The 25,379-nt window shown below is 39.8% G+C and overlaps 1 long non-coding RNA gene across 3 annotated transcripts in view; it reads left to right on the top strand.

Annotated features, from left to right (window-relative positions):
* Positions 1 to 25,056, top strand: part of LOC132011517 (uncharacterized) — a 45,679-nt gene extending 20,623 nt beyond the window's left edge. For all 3 annotated transcript variants that reach the window (XR_009402397.1, XR_009402396.1, XR_009402398.1), the window contains 2 exons: positions 23,690 to 23,786; positions 24,833 to 25,056. This is a non-coding gene — a long non-coding RNA (uncharacterized LOC132011517). The remainder of the gene's footprint in view (positions 1 to 23,689; positions 23,787 to 24,832) is intronic.
* Positions 25,057 to 25,379: the final 323 nt, after the last annotated feature.

Genomic DNA, 25,379 nt, shown 5'->3' with positions numbered 1-25,379 from the left:
AGGAAGGAGAAAGGATGTATGGAGAGGGTTAGGGTAGCTCTCTAGGAGCCCAGCCAAGAGTTTGGCTCTGTATATGGAGTGGTGGGGATTGCAGAGAATATTCATCAAGTGGTTACAAATGAGTTACAAAACCACATGGATTTGTTTTCACAAAGAAGAGACTTACCAACTGGAATTTCATGGCTCTGATATCAGCTGTTGGTCCTATATTATTTACAGGACTAACAATGCACCAATAGAAGAGAAAATAAAATTTCCTTCATTTTCTGTACTTAGTAACGCAGTACTAATCTCGAAAAGATGATTATGGTCCAGATTGCCTTGTTAGGAAGAAAGCATGGAGAGCTCTGAAAAATCGTAATAAACCAGCTGACTATAAAGATTCAGTTTAATAAAACTTCATTCAAAGAAATGTGGAGGGAGGTAGTCTAAAGTTTTGATGACATCCTAATCAAAGAAATTTTAAGGGATTGCAGTATTTATTTCATCAAAAATATTTACTGAGAGTTTTCTATGTACCAGACACATACTACGTGAATGAAATTTTCATGATGGCTCTCATGGTGCTTACAAATCTCATGGATGGCAATTTTATTACTTTGAAGCATGTAAGTAACTTGGACTAGGTAACTAATTATTGCATTCAGTTCCCTTAGGGCAACTGTTTAATGAGTAGACAAGATTATTCAAAATCACCATGATTTCTGTATACAAACAAGGGCATTTTAACAGGTAAATAATTTATTCTCTTAAGTACTTAAATCAAATGTCTTCAGATGTAATGTACCCTATTCCTTTTCCTGAGCAATGCCCCATTCCATTCAATGGCACAGATAAAGTTGAGGCTGACCACTAGCCAGTTAGGACAGTGTTCTCAAAGAGGAAGGACTTAATGAAATGGGAAATCATAAATAAGATTAATATATTCAAGAAAGCAGAATGAAATTATTAGTAGGTAGAATCAGTGCTTTGGTGCAGTAAGACCAAGGAGGGTAAGAGACTTGTGGGAGTTATTTATAGCCTCAGTTTACTCATCTGTAAGATGGAGTAACAATAGTATCTACCTCACAGGGTCCTTGTGAAGATCAAATTAAATAATGTGTTTAAAAGACTATCACAGTGCTTGGCACATACTAATGACTCAGTATTTGTTAGTACTACTTATTTTTATTAGTAGAATGCCAATAGTTGCTTAGCATATCTGAGCATTTAGTCACATAGTTATAACTTGGACATTAGCAGTTCAACTAGAATTTTCTCTGCAAAAGGTACTGACATTGACCTTGGGTTCTAAGAGTGGAATAGTTTTGTATTCCAACTGTCCATTGCTTTTGGGACCAACAGCAAGGTAACAGTTTGGGAGTCATGAACTTTTTGCCTGATAAAAAGTAACATTCACCTTCTGTTGCCCTTCCCCAGCATGATAGTCTCTAGAATAACCTAATAGGCTTCTGTTATTGTTGTTACCAAATAAAGGAAATCTTAAGTTTTAGATTTTGGTGTATAAAAAAATAAATGATTCTGAGGAATATGAATTAATGTTTATAAGAACTGTGAGTGGTCTGAAAAAAATGATTAGACCCATTTTTAAAGTATCTTCCCTTAGAATCTAAGAAAAGTCATGGAAATTTTTAGAGTTAGCCTATATAAATTCATTCCACAAAGAGTCAGGCAGTTCCATGAAGGTGTTCAGAGCTCTGCGGTTTTGTCTACAGGGGGGTGAAACTTTTGAACAATCCAAACAATTGGCCAGTATTTTTTTAAATAAAATAAAAGCTGTTTGACAGATAAGCCTGGTTAGTTGAGACATCTGTTCCGGTGGCCAGCTGTGCCTGGATGGACTTCGCCTGGATGTATCTTTTTAAATAGTTTAGCAATAAGAGGGATTTGTAATAAGAGTAGCAAAGAAAAATAGACAAGTTGTGTTTAATAAAGCTCTTAATAAATAGAGTATGAAACCTTGGCCAACTGACACTTTAAAAAAATCATTCAAGACCATTCAGATTACAAAATGTAGTTAACTCTTGGTCACATATAGGACATTATATAGTTGTTCATTCAACACAGCTTTCTTGAATTTGTCTGCTCGGGCTGCCATAACAAAATACCATAGATTGGGCAGCTCAAACAACAGGAATTTATTTTCTCACTGTTCTGGAGGCTGGAAGTCTGAGATCAGGGTGCCAGCATGGATTGGGTTCTGGTGAGGACTCTCTTCCTGGCTTGCAGACAGCTTCTTTCTCACAGGGCAGAGAGAGGGAGACAGCAAGCTCTCTGGTGTTTCTTCTTGTAAAGGCACTAATACCATCAGGAGGGCACCCCCCTCACAATCTTATCTAATGTTACTTCCAAAGTAACATTACTTGTTACTTTGGAATTCCCCATCTCCAGTCACTGTTATGCTGGGGGTGAGGGCTTTATCCTATGAATCTGGAGGGGACATTATTTAGTCCATAGCAAGTGCCTTCTTGTGTTTGGGACCAGAAATGCAAATATGATCCTTGTTCTCCTGGAGGAAGGGGAAACAAATGAATAAACAGTCAGTTGGTTTCTGAACATGATGACTGCTGTGATGACTGCCATAAAGGAAATGAACAGGACTCAAGAAGGAAAATGACAAAGTGAGAGATGAGGAGGTAACTGGGCCTTCTGGCAGTGGAACACTGAAGCTGAGACCAAGCAATGAGAGGGAGCCAGCCAGCAGAGACCAGCCAGCAGAAAGGTGTTCCCTAGAAGGGACTACAGAGGCAAAGGCCCTGATCTGGGGAAGGGCTGCCATGTTCTAGGATCACATGCAAGACTATTGTGATTTAAGGGTCATGACTGAACAGTGAGAGACACAAGAAGAGATTATAGTGGTAGCTGAGGGCTGGATTATCTGATTTTCTCCGGTTTTGTTCATACCAGTGCTGAGGTGTTTATTGGTACCTTGTCACTTGTTGTGAGCTAAGCCCAGTCACCTACAATATTGTAAATGTGTGTGGATAATTCAGCTTCTTCAATTCACTTTGCCTACAGGGATACCTTCTGAAACCAAGACACCTAACCTCTTATGGTGATTTAGAAAGACTGATGATAGTCTGTGCCATCACCAGCATGGGATGAATTAAGCCCAATCAGTTATCTGAGGCAGGTTTTCATTATTGCAGTAATACCCAAATCTTTAAACTATTAGACAGCATGCGGGGCACCTGGGTGGCTCAGTTCGTTAAGCGTCTGCCTTGGGCTCAGGTCATGAATCTCTCGGTCCTGGGGATCAGGCCCCACATTGGGCTCCTTACTCAGCGGGGAGTCTGCCTCTCCCTCTCCCCCTACCCCCCAACTCTTGCATTCTCTCTCTCATTCTATCTCTCTCAAATAAATAAATTTAAAAAAAAATTAGACACCATGCTGAGATAGCTAGGGATCAGCAGCCATGCACAAAGGTGTGACCACTTAAAAGCTGACCCTCTCACTCGGAGTTTAGTTGCAGTGTGACACACTAGATCTGAGGCAGCAAAGTAGCCCATGTATGATTAAAACCCAAGCTGTTGCCTCCCTCTATAACCTACCCAACAGGCATGTTTCCCTCCTCATTTGTTGCAAAAGATCTTTTGCCTTGGCACAAGAGCCCAAGGAGGCCTCCAACTCTGATGTTAGGCCGATGACATCCTTGAGAGGTAGAAAATATTTGTTTCATTGGCCTTTTGGTAAAGTTCAATAATTTTCCCTGCCTGACATCACCAGGTGTTCAGGAGTAGAATTCCATTTCCTCCTCACCCAGGAAGGCATTTCCTTTATGTGTTATAGAGAAAAGGTTCCTGAGAAATATGCAATGATAAGATAAAAGAACAGCATGTAAAACGGACACCTTTTAACCTCCATTGTCTGCAGCCTGGAGGGTGAGGTGTAGTGACTTTTTTTTTTTTTTTAAAGATTTTATTTATTTATTTGACAGACAGAGATCACAAGTAGGCAGAGAGAGAGGAGGAAGCAGGCTCCCTGCTGAGCAGAGAGCCCGATGCAGGGCTCCATCCCAGGACCCCGGGATCATGACCCAAGCCAAAAGCAGAGGCTTTAACCCACTGAGCCACCCAGGCACCCTGTGGGTGTAGTGACTTTTAAAGGATGGGTACATTGCATGGATCCTTGTCGATTCAACCACTTGATTATCGAAAGTACTGAGTGTCTTACTAACATTGCAGTGCTAGTTGAAATGTGTTGTCATCAAGGGAGAATGTGTATTGTTACTTAAGAGGTCTGATCTAATAATATGCAAATACTGAAAAGAGAATTTATGAGAATAGTTGAGAATTTAAGAGAGGCAAGACAAATCAATCATTTCCTGTAACAATGCAGGGGTAGCCCCCATTTACACAAATGTATACCCGATTTACACTCAGATTAAATCCTGAGAAACACGATTCTTTCAGCTGTCGGGACCTAGAATGTGAACCTCCTGGTGCCAACTCTCAGGAAACCCGAGTTATTGCATGGGGAGGATGGAGATATTTAGTAAATATAATAAAGATTTTAATTCTGCAAATAAGCCCTTTCTGCTTTTTAATTCTTTCATGAACTAGACTATAATGTAAAGCTATTTACTATCAGTCATTTGTATTAGAGCCTAAGTAGATTAATAAACAACCAAATGAAACTTTATTACCTAATATATCAGTATGTCGTCTGAATGAGTATGGTTACCATACCAATGTGGTATGTATGTATGTGTGTATGTATTTATAAAGATCTTATTCATTTATTTGTTTTTTTGTTGTTTTTTTAATAGATTTTATTTATTTATTTGTCATAGAGAGAGAAGCGAGAGAAAGCACAGGCAGACAGAGAGGCAGGCAGAGGCAGAGGGAGAAGCAGGCTCCCCACCAAGCAAGGAGCCCGATGTGGGACTTGATCCCAGAATGCTGGGATCATGACCTGAGCCGAAGGCAGCCGCTCAACCAACTGAGCCACCCAGGCGTCCCTCTTATTCATTTATTTGAAAGAGAGAGAGAGCAGGAGTGGAGGGAAGGGCAGGGGGAGAGAGAGAAACCCCACTGAGCGGGTAGATGGAGGCAGGGATCCTGGACCCAGAGACCAACACGGGAATGGAAGGCAGACACTTAATGGACTGAGCCATCCAGGTGCCCCCCCACCCTAATGTGGTATTTAAAAGTTGTATATTGTATGGTTTCTCTCATTTGTGAAACATAAGGAATAGTACAGAGGACCATAGGGGAAGGGAGGGAAAACTGAATGGGAAGAAATCAGAAAGGGTGACAAACCCTGAGACTCTGGACTCCTGGAAACAAACAGAAGGGGGGGGGGGGGGAATGGGGGAGTGGGGGGATGGGTATTAAGGAGGGCACGTGATGTGATGAGACGTGGGTGTTACATACAACTAATGCGTCATTGAACACTGCATCAAAAACTAATGATGTATTATGTTGACTAACTGAGTATAAAAAAGGTGTCTATTTTTCAATAATTATTTGAAAGTGTTTTTACTTAAAAAAAAAAAAAAAAAGCCCAGGATTTAAGATGACACTGAACTCAGGAGTATATTAAGTGCACTTGTGCATATGCTCCTTCTAGACAATTGTTTTCATGGATTTAAAGAAAAAGGAGGAAGGAAAAAGGGGGAGGGGAGGAAAGTGGTTTTGTAGAATATACACACTTTCTTGAACAAATGATTTGTGCTTAGGCTTTTTGCCCCACCCAGTTTCAGTCATTAGCTCTAAGATTAAATAGGACTTTCCACTGGGAGGGACATCAGTATGGAGACTGTACAAATGGAAAGGAGCAAAGATCTAAGCAGAAGTTCTGGTTCAGGGACGCCTGGGTGGCTCAGTGGGTTAAAGCCTCTGCCTTCGGCTCAGGTCATGGTCTCAGGGTCCAGGGATCAAGCCCCGTATCAGGCTCTCTGCTCAGCGGGGAGCCTGCTTCCTCCTCTCTCTGCCTGCCTCTCTGACTACTTGTGATCTCTGTCTGTCAAATAAATAAATAAATCTTTAAAAAGAAGAAGAAGAAGAAGAAGTTCTGGTTAAGAAGAGGAACTCTAAGACGAGGTCAGGGGCCCCTATCTGATTCTTACCCGTTAATTCTGGAATTCTTTCCCTGGCATCTCTTCCACGCATACATCCGCTCACTCATTCATTCAATGTATTGAGTGCCACAAATTGTCCTTTGGGAACTGTCGTTAAGGAATCCTTCACTGACTTTCTGTTTTCTGTTGCTTTCAAGAATGAAAGAAACAAAAACGTGGGACTTCTGGTATGTGGAACAGATGAGTCCCGTTAGAACTTCCTTTCCCTGAATTAGCTCAAAGGGGCAGCCTGGCTCTTTCAGAACACCAACCAGCTGCCAGTGCCCTTGGCCAGATGTCCAGAGAAGGTTCTGGCTCTCAGGTTGGGCCAGGAAAAGACTCCGTGACTCCAACATGGGAGCCAGAATCTCTACAAGATGTGTAGGAGAAGATCCAGAAACGTTTGTCATCCTCATTCAGAATGCTGACCCCTGATTAAATAAACCCTGCCATTGATGAGTGGCCACAGAGACTTGCCCAGTTTGTGTTCATGGCAGACGTGTTTCAGTGGTGGTAGCAGGTGTTATTTCCAGTCTGGGGCTGGGCTGAGGCAAGCGATGTGCCTCGGGTATGAAACTGAAGGAGGCACTTGCTCCTGAGCCCTGGCTGCCCAAGGGCTTTTGTGCAAGCGGGTGCCTTCTTACCTGCTGGACCCAGGTGCCTCACCTGCCTTACTCTAGTGAGTCAGTCTTTTCTTTTTTAATTTCCCCCATTCCTTCCCCAAAGAATCCACTGGCAAATCAGTTTAGAAAATATGACTCACCATATACAGTGTATTCTTCAGTTCCCCATTTGTATTGTCTGGTTTGTACTCAGTGCATGGTTTATTCTCCTGCAGGAAAGAAATCCTGTAAGCCTGTTTAACCTGCATTTCCCGAATGTATTTGTGACACTCTTTTTGCTGTTTAAAGAAATACTTATTAACATCTCAGGGGACTTTTTGGAAGTTGGTTAAGAACTGCCTCAGAATGGTTGCATATGGAACATACTTGATTTTGAAAACTTTGCTGAATAATACCTATTTTTTATGCTGGGTTTGGGTTCATTTGTAAGCTGCACTAAATCTTCCAGCATCCAAATAAGGGGAGGTGACAATGTTTATTCAGACCTTCCAGTTCCCAGATTATCAGTTTATTTATTCAACCAAGATTGTTTAGGCACCTACTGTGGTCTAGGGATACAAAAAAAGGTAAGTGAAATAGGGGTGCCTGAATGGCTCAGTCAGTTAAGCGTCTGACTCTTGATCTCAGCTCAGATCTTGATCTCAGGGTTGTGAGTTCAAGCCCCATGTTGGGCACCACACTAGGCATGGAGCCTACTTTTAAAAAAATGAAAAACAAGAAACAAAGGTGAATAAAATAGAGTTCTTTACCCCTAAGGGACTAAGAAGGGGGCATAAGTCCAAATATAATTCGACAAGTGCTATAAAGGAGTAAGACAAATGAGGAAAGTAGCTCACAAAAATGTCCTTTTATGATTACACCTCCAGAGTAAATTAGTTGCTTCTTGGCGAAGAGCTATTGATGGTATTTTTCAGTCTTTTCTGTAACACCTAGCAGGGACTATGCACAGAAGAGAGGCTCAATAAATGTTTGTCAAATAAATGATAGTTGAGGGAAAGCCTTACAACTTAATTGATGTACCCTTGATGATAGTATCTATTAGAGATCACTTAAACATTCTTTAAAAGAAAGAACAAAAAGTTATACTAATGCCTGTAAGTTTCCATTCCCCCATCTGTAAAATAAAGATAAAGGCCCTCTTTTCATGGGGTTCTTGAGAGGATGAAGGGAGAAGGTACAAAGACCAGCTGGGTTCCTTGGCACGTCAATAAACTGCAATTATTATGACTACAATTCAGTGTGCTTTTTATCTGCAAAGTTGCCAAAAATGGCACACTGATTCGACCGAGGTCACCTAGAGCTTCAGTCGGTTTCATCCATGTTCTCTCCTCGTTGAGACCATGGTTTTGAAACGTTGGGGTGAACATATGTAGGCCTAGAGCACTGGGTTAAGACTACACACACACACACACACACAGTACCACACCCACCACACACATACTACACACACAACACCGATACAACACACCACACACAGACTTGTACCACACAATACATGACACACACCTACCCCACACCACAGTACGCACACCAAACCATACACAGAGCACTACCCCCAAATGATAGCATACATACCACATCACACAGACAATGCACACACACCACATACCCTGCAAAACATCCACCACACATACCACACACACAATCATCAATCATACAACACAATACATAACCACACACATGCCACAGACTCCACAATGTGTATGCCAAACCACATACAAAGCTCTACCCCCAAATACACACCACACACACATACACACACATGCACCACACATACTCACAGAACACATAGACCATACACACACAACATACAGACTCTACAATACACACACCAAAACACACACCCAGCCCTACCCCCAAATACATACCACACACACACGCAAGCGCACACACCCCCACGTGTGCATCCCCCCCCCACACTTACCATCCTTCCCTCAAAAGGCACACAGCAGCAGTTCCCTAAACAGCCTGATTGCCCCAGTCTCCCATGTGAACGTGCCGTATGAGAGTCAACTTGGTCCTTCCTCTGAGGGCTCTGTTTTGAGCCACAAAGCAGGCACGAATACTAGAAGAGAAATCCCAGGAGTTCCTGTCAGCACGACACTGCGTCCCATTAGTTCCAGTTAGCTCTGTGTTCCTCAGCCAGCTCTCTGTCATTAAAAATACAGATTCTCTTCAAAATCTCCAGAAATGGACTCTGTGAACAGTGTTTATAGGCTTTCCGGGAGATTTTAGACAACCAGTGCGCTGGCGGGGATGCCCAGCCCCACGGTGCTGTGCTCCACGTCTTTCTCATGCTTGGCTTCCATGTTTACTGAGAAAAAGGAAAAATAAATGACCTCCAAGGGGCATGGCCTTGGCAATAAGAAGACATTATGCAAAGCGGTGTGTGTGTGTGTGTGTGTGTGCGTGCGCGCGCGCGCTTACGCGCGTGTATGTACATAGGTGCCACATGGTCTACAATATAGAGATTGGTCTGTGGTATAAGAAGTGGCCTGTACCCGAGACCGGGTAACCCAGAAGCCAGACGATCACTTTGAGGGGACTGGTACCACAGGGTGCAGTAACTTGAAGAAGCCCGAAGCCGAGTGGACCCCTTCCCATGTTCCCTGTAGAACCAGTAGCTCCTGACCCTAATAGGCTGCACTCTTTTTCTTGCCGATTACAGACAGCACCAGGCTTATATTGTCTTGTCCAGAGGATCCCAGAAGAGAGTAAGAGATTTTCTTCCCCAACATTTACAAAGAAAATATCAGGTAGGAGCCTGATTAGTCCAGCTCAGTCACCTACCCTTCCTTGGGCTATCACTGTGGCCCCAGGGCTGGGGTGTATTATTGCCAATCCACCTTTGGGTAGGGGACAGAGTCCTGTGATCCACCAAGCTACCGGAAGCACATGAAGTGGGAAGCAGGGTTCCTCGAAGGCACGGTGACTCCAGAAGGCCTCCAGCAGTTCCAGAAGGCCTGGAAGGGATGGCTGTGGGGTTGAAATCCATGTCTGTTCCCAGCCATGACCCTGATCTGTTCTAAGATCCAGGGAGCCAGCTAGCCCCAGAGGGATGCAGCCTACCCCGCAGGCAAAGCTCTGAAACCTCGCTGTTGCAGGACCTTTCACCTTAAAATAACCTCGAGATAATGAGTTTTTATTTCTGGCATCTAGTATGCTCAACGCGGGTATACTCAGTTTAAGAAACTTTTGTAAGTCCCCTGGTTCAAATGCAAAGAGGTTTGTGAACTGTATTATACCCATGTGATGCAAAAGTAATGTTTCTTCTCCCAATTCTTATTTTCAAAAATTTCAAACCTGCAGAAAAGTTGAGAAAACAGTATAACCGACATCCATTTTCCTTCAGATGAACACCTGTTAATATTTTGCCACATCCACTTGATTCTCTCTCCCTGCACACGTACATATGGAAAGGTAGAGACACACACACAAATAAAAATGCTTGCTTTTCCCCTCTTCACCAGTTAAGAGTTGGTTGCAGATATGATGTCACTTAATCCCTCACAGAACGGATACATTCTCCTACACAACCACAGCTGATTATTATACTCAAGAAGTTTAACATGGGTGTGATATTATTGTCTAACATATAGTTCATATTCATATTTCCCCAAGTGTCTCAGTAATGTCCTATAGCATGTTTCCCCTGCCTCTGGGATCTCGTCAAGCATGAAGACTCCTTCTCTTTTATCTTTCATGCCATTGATATTTTTGGAGCGCAAGCTCCAGTGGCAAAATGTACCTTAATTTGGAACTTTGAGTCTTTCCTTATGATGAGATGCAACATTTTTGGATGGAATACCATGTACTTCTCAGTGCATCCCCTCAAGGGGCACACAATATCAGTGTGTGCAATTATTGGCAATGTTCTCTTTGATCACTTGGTTAATACAGTACCTGCCAAGTCTATCATTATAACAGTACATTTCCATGTATAATTAATGAGTAATTCACATGCAGTCATGTGAATACCCTGTTTTCCAGCAACCTTCCACCTTATGGTGATTTTTGTCTAAATCAGCTATTACTATGTGATGGCAAAATGGTGATTTCTGTTATTTCTCCCACACTTATTAGTTGGTATTATTCTGATAAAAAAGAAGCTTTCTTGGGGCAGCTGGGTGGCTCCGTTAAGCATCCTACTCATTTTTTTTTTTTTTTTTAGATTTTATTTATTTATTTGACAGATTACAAGTAGGCAGAGGCAGGTAGAGATGGGGGGGGAAGCAGGCTCCCTGCTGAGCAGAGAGCCCGATGAGGGCTCCATCCCAGGACCCTGGGGTATGACCAGAGCTGGAGGCAGAGGCTTTAACCCACTGAGACACCCAGGCGCCCCAGCATCCTACTCTTGATTTCAGTTCAAGGTCATGACCTCAGGGTCATGGGATAGAGCCCTGTGCTGGCACAGTTTGCTTCTCCTCTCCCTCTGCCCCTCCTCCTCCTCTCTCTCAAATAAATAAATAAATAAGATATTTTTTTAAAAAAAGTTTTCTCTATACCCAATATTAATTTTTAGTTTTAGTAACTGTATGGAGTGGTGGATTTAAAAAATTCCATGTGTTATAATCCATTCATGTTTTTATTCATTCTGATGCTCATATTGTCTGAAATTTGGCCAGTGAAAGTCCCTTCATGGTGGATTCACTGTCCTTTTGAGATAGCATATCAATTTTTGACAGTGTCCTTACTGTCTGTCAGAAGATAGTCCAGAATGGCCTTGTATTTTCTCTGCTTAGCCCTAGAAACGGGCATTTCTCCGAGATGCCCTGATTCTTTTTTGTCGGTATTTAGAATGACACTGCTTCCCTCTATCAGTAGAGAGAACCCAGGAATACATGTATGTATATATATGCACATTCACACGTATGCCCACACATACCTAGAGCTATTTCTATGTCTATCTATCTATACATTTTAGAAACTAGGAGGTCATTCTGTGGACCACAGTAGCAGTTAAACACCACAGGATTCATTCTATTCTTCTACCTTTCCATATTTGCAATTCTATTCAACAGTGAGATACTATATAGAAGATAAAGTTTAATCTTGCAAACTCTGTGTTATATTCATAGAATGGAATTATGCTCTGTAATAAAGAGGAATAAACTAATGCTCAACATGAATTAACAGCTGAATCAAAAAATACATTGAGCAAAAGAATCGGACACAAACAAAAATTAGATACGCATATCGTGTATATTGTATATTTTGTTTATATAAAGTCCAAGAACAAGCAAAGCTAATTTATGGTGATAGAAATCAGAAAAAGGGGTTGCTTCTGGAGTTAGTGAGAGAACTGACTTGAAAGAAACACAAGGGAACTTTCTAGGGTGATGGAAATGTTCTAGATCTTGTTCTGAGTGGTGGTTACACAGGTGTATTCAACTGTCAAAATTCATTGAACTGAACACTTAAGATCTGTACATTTTAATGTATCTAAATTATCTTTAAAAAGAAAAATATAAAAATATGGGAAATAGGGGAGGCGGAGGGATGAGATAGCTGGGTGATGTGCATTAAGGAGGGCATATGATGTAATGAGCGCTAGGTGTGATATGCAACTAACTGATGAATTACTGAACTCTAACCTCTGAAACTAATAATACATCAAATGTTAATTAATTGAATTTAAAATAACATTTTAAAAAATTTGAAAAATAGCTCTTAAATGAAAAGATGAAATTTCACTCATAATAAGAGAATGCAAATTAAAACTGCACTGAGAGGCTACATTCACTTACTGAAATGCCAAAAATAGAAAACGTGGGCACTTGGGTGGCTCAGTTGGTTAAGCATCTGCCTTCAGCTCAAGTCATAATCCCAAGGTCCTGGGACAGAGCCCTGCATTGGGCTCTCTGATCGGTGGGGAGTCTGCCTGTCACTCTCCATCTGCCTCTCTCCTAGTTTGTGCTCTCTCTCTCACTCTCTCTCTCTCTAATAAATAAATAAAATCTTAAAAAAGTAGAAAACTTGATAACACACACTGTTGGTGAGACCATGGTAAATTAGGCAATAATATCTAAAAGTATCTAAATATCTAAAAGTACCTAGAATATTTTTATTTTTTTTTAAAGATTTTATTTATTTATCAGAGAGAGAGGGGGGAGAAAGCGAGCACAGGCAGACAGAATGGCAGGCAGAGTCAGAGGGAGAAGCAGGCTCCCTGCCGAGCAAGGAGCCCGATGCGGGACTCGATCCCAGGACGCTGGGACCATGACCTGAGCCGAAGGCAGCTGCTTAACCAACTGAGCCACCCAGGCGTCCCCCTAAAATATTTTTAAATAGCTATATTTACCCTTTGCTCCATAAATCTCACTTCTGTGAATTTATCCTGAATATATAATTTAATGCTAAATTTCCTTATGGAGTGAGGTCTATTTCTGGATTGCCTATTCTTTTCTGCCAGTCTATTTATGATCTAATACCATACGGTCTTAATTATAGGGGTTTTATAACATGTTTTAATGTTCACTAGAGCTAGTCCACCCTCCTTGCCTTTCTTTTTCAGTTTTTCTAGGTATTCTTATGTGCTTTATATATATTTTTAAATTATTTTTATTAACATATAATGTATTATTTGCCAAAGGGGTACATGTCTGTTAATCATCAGGCTTACACATTTCACAGCACTCACCATAGCACATACCCTCCCCATGTCCATTACCTAGCCACCCTGTCTCTACCCCCCACCCTCCAGCAACCCTCAGTTTGTTTCCTGAGATTAAGAGTCTCTTATGGTTTGTCTCCCTCCAAATCCTATCTTGTTTCATTTTTTCTTTCCCTACCCCCAACAACCTCCTGCCCTGCCTCTCAGATTCCTCATATCAGAGAGATCGTATGATAATTGTCTTTCTCTGATTGACTTATTTCGCTCAGCACAATACCTTCTAGTTCCATCCATGTCATTGAAACTGGCAAGATTTCATTTCTTTTGATGGCTGCATAGTAGTCGTACATATATACCACATCTTCTTTATTCATTCATCTGTTGATGGACATCTAGATTCTTTCCATAGTTTGACTATTGTGGACATTGCTGCTATAAACATTCAGGTGCATGTGCCCCTTCGGATCACTACATTTGTATCCTTAGGATAAATTCCCAGTATTGCGATTGCTGGGTCATAGGGTAACTCTATTTTCAACTTTTTGAGGAACCTCCATGCTGTTTCCAGAGTGGCTGCACCAGCTTGCATTCCCACCAACAGTGCAGGATGGTTCTTCTTTCTCTGCATCCTTGCCAACATCTGTCATTTCCTGACTTATTAATTTGAGCAATTCTTACTGGTGTGAGGTGGTATCTCATTGCGGTTTTTTTTTTTAAGGTTTTATTTATTTATTTGACAGAGAGAGAGCTCATGTGTAGGCAGAAAGGCAGGCAGAGAGAGGGAGAAGCAGGCTCCCTGCTAAGCATAGAGCCTGATACGGGGCTCGATCCCAGGACCCTGAGATCATGACCTGAGCTGAAGGCAAAAACTTAACCCACTGAGCCACCCAGGCGCCCCCTCATTGTGGTTTTGATTTGTATTTTCCTGGTGCCGAGTGATGTGGAGCACTTTTCATGTGTCTGTTGGCCATCTGTGTGTCTTCTTTGCAAGAATGTCTGTTCATGTCCTCTGCCCATTTCTTGATTGGATTATTTGTTCTTTGGATGTTGAGCTTGATAATTTCTTTATAGATTTTGGATACTAGCCCTTAATCTGATATGTTGTTTGAGTATATCTTCTTTCATTCTGTTGGTTGTCTTTTGGTTTTGTTGACTGTTTTCTTTGCTGTGCAAAAGCTTTTGATCTTGACAAAGTCCTGATTGTTCATTTTTGCCCTTATTTCCCTTGCCTTTGGTGATGTTTCTAGGAAGAAGTTGCTGTGGCTGAGGTGGAAGAGGTTGCTACCTGTGTTCTCCTCAAGGATTTTGACGGATTCCTATCTCCCATTGAGGTCCTTCATCCATTTTGAGTCTATTTTTGTGTGTGGTATAAGGAAATGGTCCAGTTTCATTCTTCTGCATGTGGCTGTCCAATTTTCCCAACACCATTTGTTGAAGAGACTATCTTTTTCCATTGGACATTCTTTCATGCTTTGTCGAAGATTAGTTGACCATAGAGTTGAGGGTCTTTTTCTGGGATCTCTGTTCTGTTCCATTAATCAATATGTCTGTTTTTGTGCCAGTACCATACATCTTGAGGATGACAGCTTTGTTATAAAGCTTGAAGTCCACAATTGTGATGCCACCAACTTTGGCTTTCTTTTTCAACATTCCTCTGACCATTTGGGGTCTTTTCTGGTTCCATGTAAATTTTAGGATTACTTGTTCCATTTCTTTGAAAAAAGTTGATGGTATTTTGTTAGGGACTGCATTAAATGTGTAGATTGCTCTAGGTAGCATAGAGTTTCACAATATTCTTCCAATCCATGAGCATGGAACGTTTTTTTTCATTTCTTTGTGTCTTCCTCAAGTTCTTTCATGAGTACTTTATAGTTTTCTGAGTATAGATTCTTTGCCTCTTTGGTTAGGTTTATTCCTAGGTATCTCATGGTTTTGGGTGCAGTTGTAGATGGGATCAACTCTTCTTTCTTTTTCTTCTGTCTTGCTTTTGGTGTATAGAATTGCAACTGATTTCTGTGCATTGATTGTATATTCTGACACTTTACCGAATTCCTGTACAAATTCTAGCAGATTTGTAGTGGAGTCTTTTGGGTTTTCCACATAAAGTCTCATATCATCTGCAAAGAGTGAGAGTTTGACTTCTTCCTTGCCTATTTGGATGCCTTTTATTTCTTTTTGTTGTCTAATTGCTGAGGCTAGGACTTCTAAAACTATGTTGAATAGCAGTGGTGATAGTGGACATCCGTACAATGTTCCTGACCTTAGGGGAAGAGGTCTCCGTTTTCCCCCATTGAGAATGATATTCACTGTGGGTTGTTCATAGATGGTTTTAGTGATACTGAGGTATGTACCCTCTATCTCCAGTCTGAAGAGTTTTGATCAAGAAAGGATGCTGTAGGGGTGCCTGGGTGGCTCAGTGGGTTAAGCCGCTGCCTTCGGCTCAGGTCATGATCTCAGGGTCCTGGGATCGAGTCCCGCATCGGGCTCTCTGCTCAGCAGGGAGTCTGCTTCCTCCTCTCTCTCTCTGCCTGCCTCTCTGCCTACTTGTAATCTCTCTCTGACAAATAAATAAATAAAATCTTTAAAAAAAAAAAAAAAAAGAAAGGATGCTGTAGGGGCACCTGGTTGGCTCAGTGGGTTAAAGCCTCTGCCTTCAGCTCAGGTCATGATCCCATGGTTCTGGGATCGAGCCCCGCATTGGGCTCTCTGCTCCGCAGGCAGCCTGCTTCCTCCTCTCTCTCTCTGCCTTCCTCTCTGCCTACTTGTGATCTTTCTCCCTGTCAAATAAATAAATAACATATTAAAAAAATAAAGAAAGGATGCTGTACTTTGTCAAATGCTTTTTCAGCATCTATTGAAAGTATCATATGGTTCTTGTTCTTTTATTAATGTATTATATCACATTGATTGATTTGTGGTTGTTAAACCAACCTTGCAGCCTTGGAATAAATCCCACTTGGTCATGGTGAATAATCCTTTTAATGTACTGTTGGATCCTATTGGCTAGTATTTTGGTGAGAATTTTTGCATCCATGTTCATCAAGGATATTGGTCTGTAATTCTCCTTTTTGATGGGGACTTTGTCTGGTTTTTGGATCAAGGTAGTGCTGGCCTCATAAAATGAGTTTGGAAGATTGCCTCCATTTCTATTTTTGGAATACTTTCAGAGAAGGGGTATTATTTCTTCTTTAAATGTTTGGTAGAATTCCCCTGGGAAGCTGTCTGGCCATGGCTCTTGTTTGTTGGGAGATTTTTGATGACTGCTTCAATCTCTTTACTGGTTATGGGTTTGTTCAGGTTTTCTATTTCTTCCTGGTTCAGTTTTGGTAGTTTATACGTCTTTAGGAATGCATCTATTTCTTCCATATTGTCAAATTTGCTGCCGTATAGTTGCTTATAATTGTTTATACTTCTTTGGTGTTGGTTGTGATCTCTCCTCTTTCATTCATGATTTTATTAATTGGGGCCTTTCTCTCTTCTTTTTGATAAGTCTGGCCAGGGGTTTATCAATCTTATTAATTCTTTCAAAGAACCAGCTTCTAGTTTCATTGATCTGTTCTACTGTTCTTTTGGTTTCTGTTTCATTGATTTCTGCTCTGATCTTTATTACTTCTCTTCTCCTTCTGGGTTTAGGCTTTTTTTGCTGTTCTTTCTCTAGCTCCTTTAGATATAGGGTTAGGTTGTGAACTTGAGACCTGAGAAAGGCTTGTATTGCTATATACTTTCCTCTTAAGACTGCCTCTTCTCCATCCCAAGATTTTGAACAGTTGTGTTCATTTTCATTTGTTTCCATGGATTCTTAAATTCTTAAGTTCCTGGTTGACCCATTCATTTTTTAGTAGGATGCTCTCTAGCCTCCATGTATTTGAGTTCTTTCCAATTTTCCTCTTGTGATTGAGTTCTAGCTTCAGAGTATTGTGGTCTGAAAATATGCAGTGATCCCAGTCTTTTGGTACCGGTTGACATCTGATTTGTGACCCAGGATGTGATATATTCTGGAGAACGTTCCATCTGCACTAGAGAAGAATGTGTATTCTGTTGCTTTGAGATGGAATGTTCTGAATATATGTGCGATGTACATGTGCCCCAGTGTGTCATTTAAGGCCTTTATTTCCTTGTTGATGTTTTGCTTAGATGATCTGTCCATTTCATTGAGCAGGGTGTTAAAGTATTATTATTGTATTATTGTTGATGTGTTTCTTTGATTTTGTCATTAACTGGTTTATGTAGTTGGCTGCTTCCATGTTTGGGGCATAGATATTTAAAACTGTTAGATATTCTTGTTGTACAGATCATTTAAATATGATATAGTGTCTTTCCTCATCTCTTATTATAGTCTTTGGCTTAAAATCTAACCTATCTGTTATAAGGATTGCTTTCTTTTGATCCACTTTCTTTTGACGTCCATTAGTATGGTAACTTGTTTTCCACCCCTCACTTTAAATCTGGAGATGTCTTTGGGCCTTAAATGAGTTTGTTGTGGACAGCATATCGATGGGTCTTAGGTTTTTATCCATTCTGATACCCTGTGTCTTTTGATTGGGGACATTTATCCCACTTACATTCAGGGTAACTCTTGAGAGATATGAATTTAGTGCCATTGTATTGCCTGTAAGGTCACTATTACTGTGTATTATCTCTGTTCCTTTCTGGTCTACTACTTTCAGGCTCTCTCTTTACTTAGAGGACCCCTTTCAATATTTCCTGTAGGGCTTGTTTGGTGTTTACAAATTCTTTTAATTTTTGTTTGTCCTGGAAACTTTTTATCTCTGCTTCTATTTTCAATGATAGCCTAGCTGGATATAGTATTCTTGGCTGCACATTTTTCTTGTTTAGTGCTCTGAATATATCATGCCAGTTCTTTCTGGCCTGCCAGGTCTCTGTGGATAGGTCTGCTGCCATTCTAATATTTCTCCCATTGTATATTACTGACTTCTTGTCCTGAGCTGCTTTCAGGATTTTCTCTTTGTTACTAAGAACTTGTAAGTTTTACTTTTAGATGATGGAGTGTGGTCCTATTTTTATTGATTTTGAGGGGGATTCTCTGTGCCTCTTGGATTTTAATGCTTGTTCCCTTTGCTATATTAGGGAAATTCCCTACTATAATTTGCTCCAATATACCTTCTGCCCCCTCACTTTCTTCTTTTTCTGGGATCTCAATTATTCGAATATTGTTTCACCTTATGGTATCACTTATCTCTCAAATTCTCCCCTTGTGGTCCAGTAGTTGTTTGTCTCTCTTTTGCTCAGCTTCTTTATTCTCCATAATTTAGTCTTCTGTATCACTAATTCTCTTTTCTGCCTCATTTATCCTAGCAGTAAGAGCTCCATTTTTTAAAAACATTTTTTTAAAAATTATTTATTTGACAGACCGAGATCACAAGTAGGCAGAGAGGCAGGCAGAGAGAGAGAGACAGAGAGAGAGGGAGGATAAAGCAGGCTCCCCACTGTGAAGAAAGCTGGATGTGGGGCTCGATCCCAGGACCCGGGGATCATGACCCGAGCTGAAGGCAGAGACTTTAACCCACTGAGCCACCCAGGTACCCCAAGAACCTCCATTTTTATTGCATCTCATTAATAGCTTTTTAAATTTCAACTTGGTTAGATTTTAGTTCTTTTATTTCTCCAGGAAGGGATTCTCTAATAGCTTTCATGCCCTTTTCTAGCCCAGCCAGCACCTTGACAATCATCATTCTGAACTCTAATTCTGACATATTACCAATGTCTGTATTGATTAGGTCCCTAGCTGTCAGTACTGCCTCTTGTTTGTTTGTTTTTGTTTTTTTTTATGGTGAGTTTTTGCATCTTGTCATTTTATCTAGATAAGATTAGATGAATGAGGGACGCCTGGGTGGCTCAGTTGGTTAAGCAGCTGCCTTCGGCTCAGGTCATGACCCCAGCGTCCTGCAGAGCAAGGAGCCTGCTTCTCCCTCTGACTCTGCCTTCCACTCTGTCTGCCTGTGCTCGTGCTCGCTCACTCTCTGACAAATAAATAAATAAATAAAATCTTAAAAAAAAAAAAAAAAAGAATAGATGAATGAGAGAACAATATACTAAATGGGTGGCAAAGACCCCAGAAAAATATATGCTAACCAAAGCAGGAGAGACCTGAAACAAGAGGGAGAAGAAAGGGTGAAAAAAAAATTATACATATATATATATACATATATATATGTATATATATATATATATATGACTGGTGAATAGAACAGAGGCACCAGCTTGATTATGGGTGTATTCTGATCTCTTAGAAGACTCTACCTCCCAAAATTTTAATGAAGGAAAAACATATATATATATATATATATATATATGGGTAAACACAATGAAGGGATGGAATATGACTGTTAAGATGAAAATTTAAAAAGATTCTAAAAAAGGAATTGATAAGATTAGTTCATTGAAGAAAAAAAAAAGAGGAGAGAATGTGATCAGGCTGGAGACTAGAACAAAGCCATGTGCTAGATTTAGAAAATATTTTGATCTATTAGGAGAAATTGTATCCCAAAATTTTAAAGAAAAAAAAAACCTATATGTGTACTAAAAGTAAGCTTAAATACAATGAAGGGATAAAATATGAGTATAACAATGAGAATTTAAAAATATTTTTAAAAGGTATTAATAAGATAAAATAGTTTAAAAATCTTAAAAGAAGAATGAGAACAAGTTAAAAAATGGAGTAAGAAAAAAATAAAATAAAATAAAATAAAAAATTAACTTTGCAAGAATAAAGGAGCATGGGAAAAAAGCCATGAATTCTATGTGTTGCCTTCCTCTAGCTCTGGAGTTCCACAGTTCTCATTGATCAATGAACTTGGTCTTTGCTGGATGTTCTTGCTGATCTGGGGGAGGGGCCTGGTGCTGTGATTCTCAAATGTCTTTATCTGAGGCAGAATTGCACCGTCCTTGCCAGGGGACAGTCTAAGTAATCTGCTCAGGTTCACTCTTGAGAGCTCTTGTTCCCTGAATGCTTTCCATACAGCTTTGGGGGACAAGAATGAAAATGGCAGCCTCCCAGTCTCCGGCCTGGAGGAGTTGAGAGCTCAGGGCCCCACTCCCCAGTGCACCCTCGGAGACAGGCAGTCAATCCCTGGTCTCCTGCCGCACTCCATGCTCACCCGGCCTGTGACTGAGTGTTTCTATCTCTGTCGCATGGCCCTGTTTGGAGTCTCCGAACCCAGCAGATTTCTGCCCTACACTCCCGGGTCACTCCCCCTGGAGGAGGAAAGAGAGGGATCTCTCTGAATCTGCCACCTTGGGTTCCCTGCCCAAAGAGCAGTGGCCCTGTGCCTTGGATTACAGTTTAAGGTAGCCCTGAGCTGAGAGACCCCTCTTCAGCTCCATCTCTGCAGTCAGCTTCTCCACTCTGATACCTGGTGGCTCTGCCACACTTACACACCCCTAGTCTTTCTGTGACACCACGGATCCTGAGACTACACTGTCCTGTCATGGGCTCCACCCCTGTTTAGCCTTTGGAGCAATGTCCCTCAGTGGAGCAGACTTTTTAAAGTTCGAATTTTGTGCTCAGCAGTCCCACCACTTGCTGGGAGTTGGCCCCTCCCCAAGCAGTCTATCTTCCCGTTGCTTAAGATCCACTTCTCTGCACATCCTGCCTTCCAGAAAGTGGTCAATTTTTTGTTCCTAGAATTGCTGCTTTTCTTCTCTTCTATCTCCTGTTGAGTTTGTAGGTGTTCAGAATGGTTTGATAAAGATCTAGCTGAAGTCCTGGGACCTAATTATATTTCAGTTTCCTACTCCTCTGCCATCTTGCTTCCTCACGTGCTTAATATTTTAAAATACATGTGAAATATAAAAGTAACTTGTCTAGCTCTAGAAACAAAAACTCACTGGTAATTTTATTGGATGAATTACATTTATGATTTAGGGATAAATGACATTTTTATGATGGGTCATACTTTCCAAAAGAGGGATGTCTTTCCATAAAATATACTTTTACATCTTTCAGGAGTATTTTAAGGATTTCCTCCTATAACTTTTATACATTTCTTATTAATACCTAAGTATTTTATCTTTGTTGTCATTACTATTGTCAGTGAGGCTTTTGTATTCATTACCCCTTCTAATTGTTGGGTTTTTTAAAAAAATTCTAACTGGTTATTATTTGTGTGTATGAAGCTATTGAGTTCTGTGAGTTAGTTTTATATCCTGCTATATCATTGAATTATTTTATTGTTTAAGTTTTATCTTTAAGCCTCTTGGGTTTTGCAGGTCTAATTGATATTAGACCATCTGCAAATATAGGTCATTTTATTTCTGCTTTTCCAATTCTTATACGTCAAGTTGCTTCTACCAGTCTAATTACATTGGCTGATACCTCCAATAATGAATTAAATAGTGGTAGAGATAGTTGGCATCCTTGCAATATTATACCTTACTGTAGTGATAACATCTCTAGTGTTTCCAACTAAATAAAAAGCTGGCTTTTGGTCTTTAGTATATTTTATCTTTTAAAGAAATATCTGTCTTCCTATTTTATTGTATATTGGAATGAATTTTGAATTTTCTCAAAAGCTTTTGTGGCATTTATAGAAACAATCATATAACTTTTCTTCTTATACTAATATGGTGAATTATGTTAAAGGATTTCCAAACATCAAACCATTTTTGCATTCCTGAAATAAATCCACTTGATCGTGAAGTATTTTTAAATGAGGTGTTTTGTGGGGGTTTTTTGCATCAATATTCATAAGTGAGACTGATCTTTAGGTTTTTGGTGTTAGCTATATTTATTAGGTTTAAGTATAAATGTTAAACTTTATAAAAAATTTAGAAGTTTATTTTTTTTTAGAAGTTTCTATTTTCTGTGCTCTGGAATAATTCATATAGCATTGGGATTATTCAAATGCGAAATTTTGGTAGAAATCCCCTGTGAAACCATCTGAGTGTGATGGTTTTTTTATGGGGTAGTTCTCTGAAATAGTCTTTAATACTTCTTTGGAAATTTGCTTGAGAATTCTCTCCCTACTGAGGTCAGTTTTGTAAAATTTTATTTCGAGGAAGTTATCCATTTCATCTAAATTTTCAATTTTATTTGTGAAGGATTGTGAGCATAGTCTCTTCGTGATTTAAAAATTTTCCTTCACTTTAAAACTTTTCATTTTTTTTAATGTATTTGTGCTTTTTTGTCTTTTTGATTAGGTTAGCTAGCATTTTCCTTCATTTTAAGGAACCGTTATTTTCATTTACCAAGTAGTTATATTGTTTTTCTGGAGTTTTTAATCCTAAATAATATGCATGACTTCTTTCCTTACACTTTCATTTGGTTGACTTGGTTGTTGGTTTTCTAGCTGTTATGAGTTGGAGTTTTGTTCACTTGTTTTCCATCTTTTATTGTTTATATAAGTATTTAAGACTATGAATTTTCCTCTGACCACTGCTCTGATGCATCTCATAACTTCTTATATATAATGCTGTCATTATTACAATTTTTTGGCAATCCTGCTTTTGTGGTTTTTGCTTCCACTTTCACCTAAGTGTTGTGTAGCAGAGTGTTTTCATTTTCACTTCTGAAGGCCTTTAAAATATATTGTTGTTGTTGTTGTTTAAGATTTTTATTTGTTTATTTCACAGAGAGAGAGAGAGATCACAAGTAGGTAGAGAGGCAGGCAGAGAGAGCAGGGAAACAGGCTCCCCACTGAGCAGAGAGCCCGGTGCAGGGCTTGATCCCAGGACCCTGAGAGCACAACCTGAACTGAAGGTAGTGGCTTAACCCACTGAGCCACCCAGGCATCCTGTTTTTGTTTTGTTTTGTTTTTTGACAATTTTACTTATTTACTTGAGAAAGAGAGTGTGTGTGTGAGAACATGAACAGGGGGAGGGGCAGAGGGAAAAGCAGACTTTCCATTGAGGAGGGAGCCTGATGTGGGACTTGAGGCAGGACCCTGGGATCATGACCTGAGCCGAAGGCAGACACTTAATCAACTGAGCCACGCAGGCACCCCAAAATATGTTGTAGTTTTATTGTATTGAGATCACAATTATGTTTTAAAGTACTTCTAAGTTTAAACTTTTTACTCTGAAAATAATAAATTAAAATTAATATGAATGAGGTGTGCTATATTTATCTGGTGACATCATGTAGCCCTGGCATATTACCGCATATCCCTGATAGCACATTTAGTACTTTCTGTCATGCTTTTTAAGGATAGAATCCGTTCTTTTCATATGTTCTGGTATTACGTTCTTTTCAGTAAAAGATAGTATTTGGTTAAAATACTCTGGATAAATTAAACTACAGGGGTTCATTAGAATGTCAACCTAAAATATGTATATATACTCATTTTCTTTCTATTCAATACTTTAATAATAATCCCTCCACTTTTTTCTCAGCTCAATGAAAATATTTGATCTCATGCAGTGTTTTTTCTATAGGGTCATGATCACATAAGGGGTTACAGTCTACATTAAAGACAAACAGATGGCTATATACACCACAACCTGGCACATGGCCTCACCATTAGTGTGTTCAGTAAGTACTTTAAACATTGATGAGCAAATGAATAAATATACTACATATAGATTATAATTCCCTTACTTGTGCAAAATAACATCACTCTGATAGATCTTCAGGTTGTTAAGTATGAATGCTTTAATCTTACTGCTAATAACTCCTTTTCTATCATGCTTATAATCTAAGTTTAATGGGTTGGATGCCTTACAGCTTAAGTACAGTGCATTGAAAGAGTATTTCCAAGGGTGGGTACAAGAAGACTAGAGTTTTCTCAGGCTAATGGGAAGGAACTAATTTCTCAGGCTGTCTTAAAATAACAAATCATACACTTTTTCAATTGATGATACAAAAACAACTCCTGAAAGGATCACTGTTGGAGAGAAAGGATGACTTTGTAAGTCACTCAATCTTTTCCCTAGGTAAGGGTCTCTAAACAGAATGTGGAATAGAACATAGTTTTATTTTATTATTTTATTTTATTTTTTATGGAAGAATTTTATTTTATTTTTAAATTTTATTTTATTTTATTTTAAAGTAGGCACCGTGTCCAACATGGGGCTTAACCTCATGACCCTGAGATGCATGCTCTACTGACTTAGCCAACCAGGCACCCCTGGAACATAGTTTTAATAAGCAAAACTCTTAAAATTATGTGGTAGTCTTACATTTGATAGCCTCCAGTGAACCATGCCTCCTGGTATTTACACCCTTGAATAGCCCTCTTCCTTGAATCTGAGCAGGCCTTGGGACTCACTTTAGCCCGTAGAATATGGTGGAAGGGATTTACGAACATAGAGGAATACCAAGTTACTCTAGGAATGAGCCATCTTAAATGTACTACCTAGTTGCGTCCAAAATCTAGAGTGAGAAAATTATGGCTTTCAGTCAAATGTGGCCTACCATCTGAGTTTATAAATAAAGTTTTATTGGAACACAGCCATGTATGTTCGTTTATATATTATCATCTGTGGCTATTTTCTCACTAGCGTGGCAGTGTTAGATAGTCATGACAGAAACTTTACAGCCTGCAAAGCCTGAAATATTTACTGTTTGGCCCTTGACAGGAAAGTTTGCTGACCCTGTCCAAGATGGCTACAGTCCCAGCCGACATCCAGGAAGCAGAATGCCCAGCTGAAGCAAATCAACCCACAGAATCCTGAGCAATAATCAAATAGTTTGCTGTCTTAAATCATTAAGTTTTGAGATGTATTATTATGCAGCAACAATTGAAAGAAAGTATAAAATCTGATATCTGTATTTTATAAACTTGATGATTTCATGGCTTTAATTTTTACCTTCTTTTCTCTTAACTTTTAGTAGGTTTATTGAGATTTTTCTAACTTGTCTTAGTCACGTGTCACTGAAACTTGTCTGACCAAGATCAATGCACTCCTTGTTACTAAATCCATTGGATGTTTTTCAATCTTCATTTCATTTGAGTATTGGTCAGCCTTTGACACTGTTGACCATTTCTTTGGTCTTCAAACATTTCCCCCTCTTGTTTGTTTAAATTATAACCTCCTCACTTTCTTTTTGTCTTCTAGGAGGTTCTTTGTCAATTTCTCTTCGGGGGAATTGATCTTCTGCCTAACACATAATGTTAGAGTTCCT

This window comes from Mustela nigripes, chromosome 2 (genome assembly GCF_022355385.1).
Source record: "Mustela nigripes isolate SB6536 chromosome 2, MUSNIG.SB6536, whole genome shotgun sequence".
NCBI classification, from domain to species: domain Eukaryota; kingdom Metazoa; phylum Chordata; class Mammalia; order Carnivora; family Mustelidae; genus Mustela; species Mustela nigripes.
The sequence above is the reverse complement of the archived record's forward strand: the minus strand, read 5'-3'. Positions and strand labels throughout refer to the sequence as shown.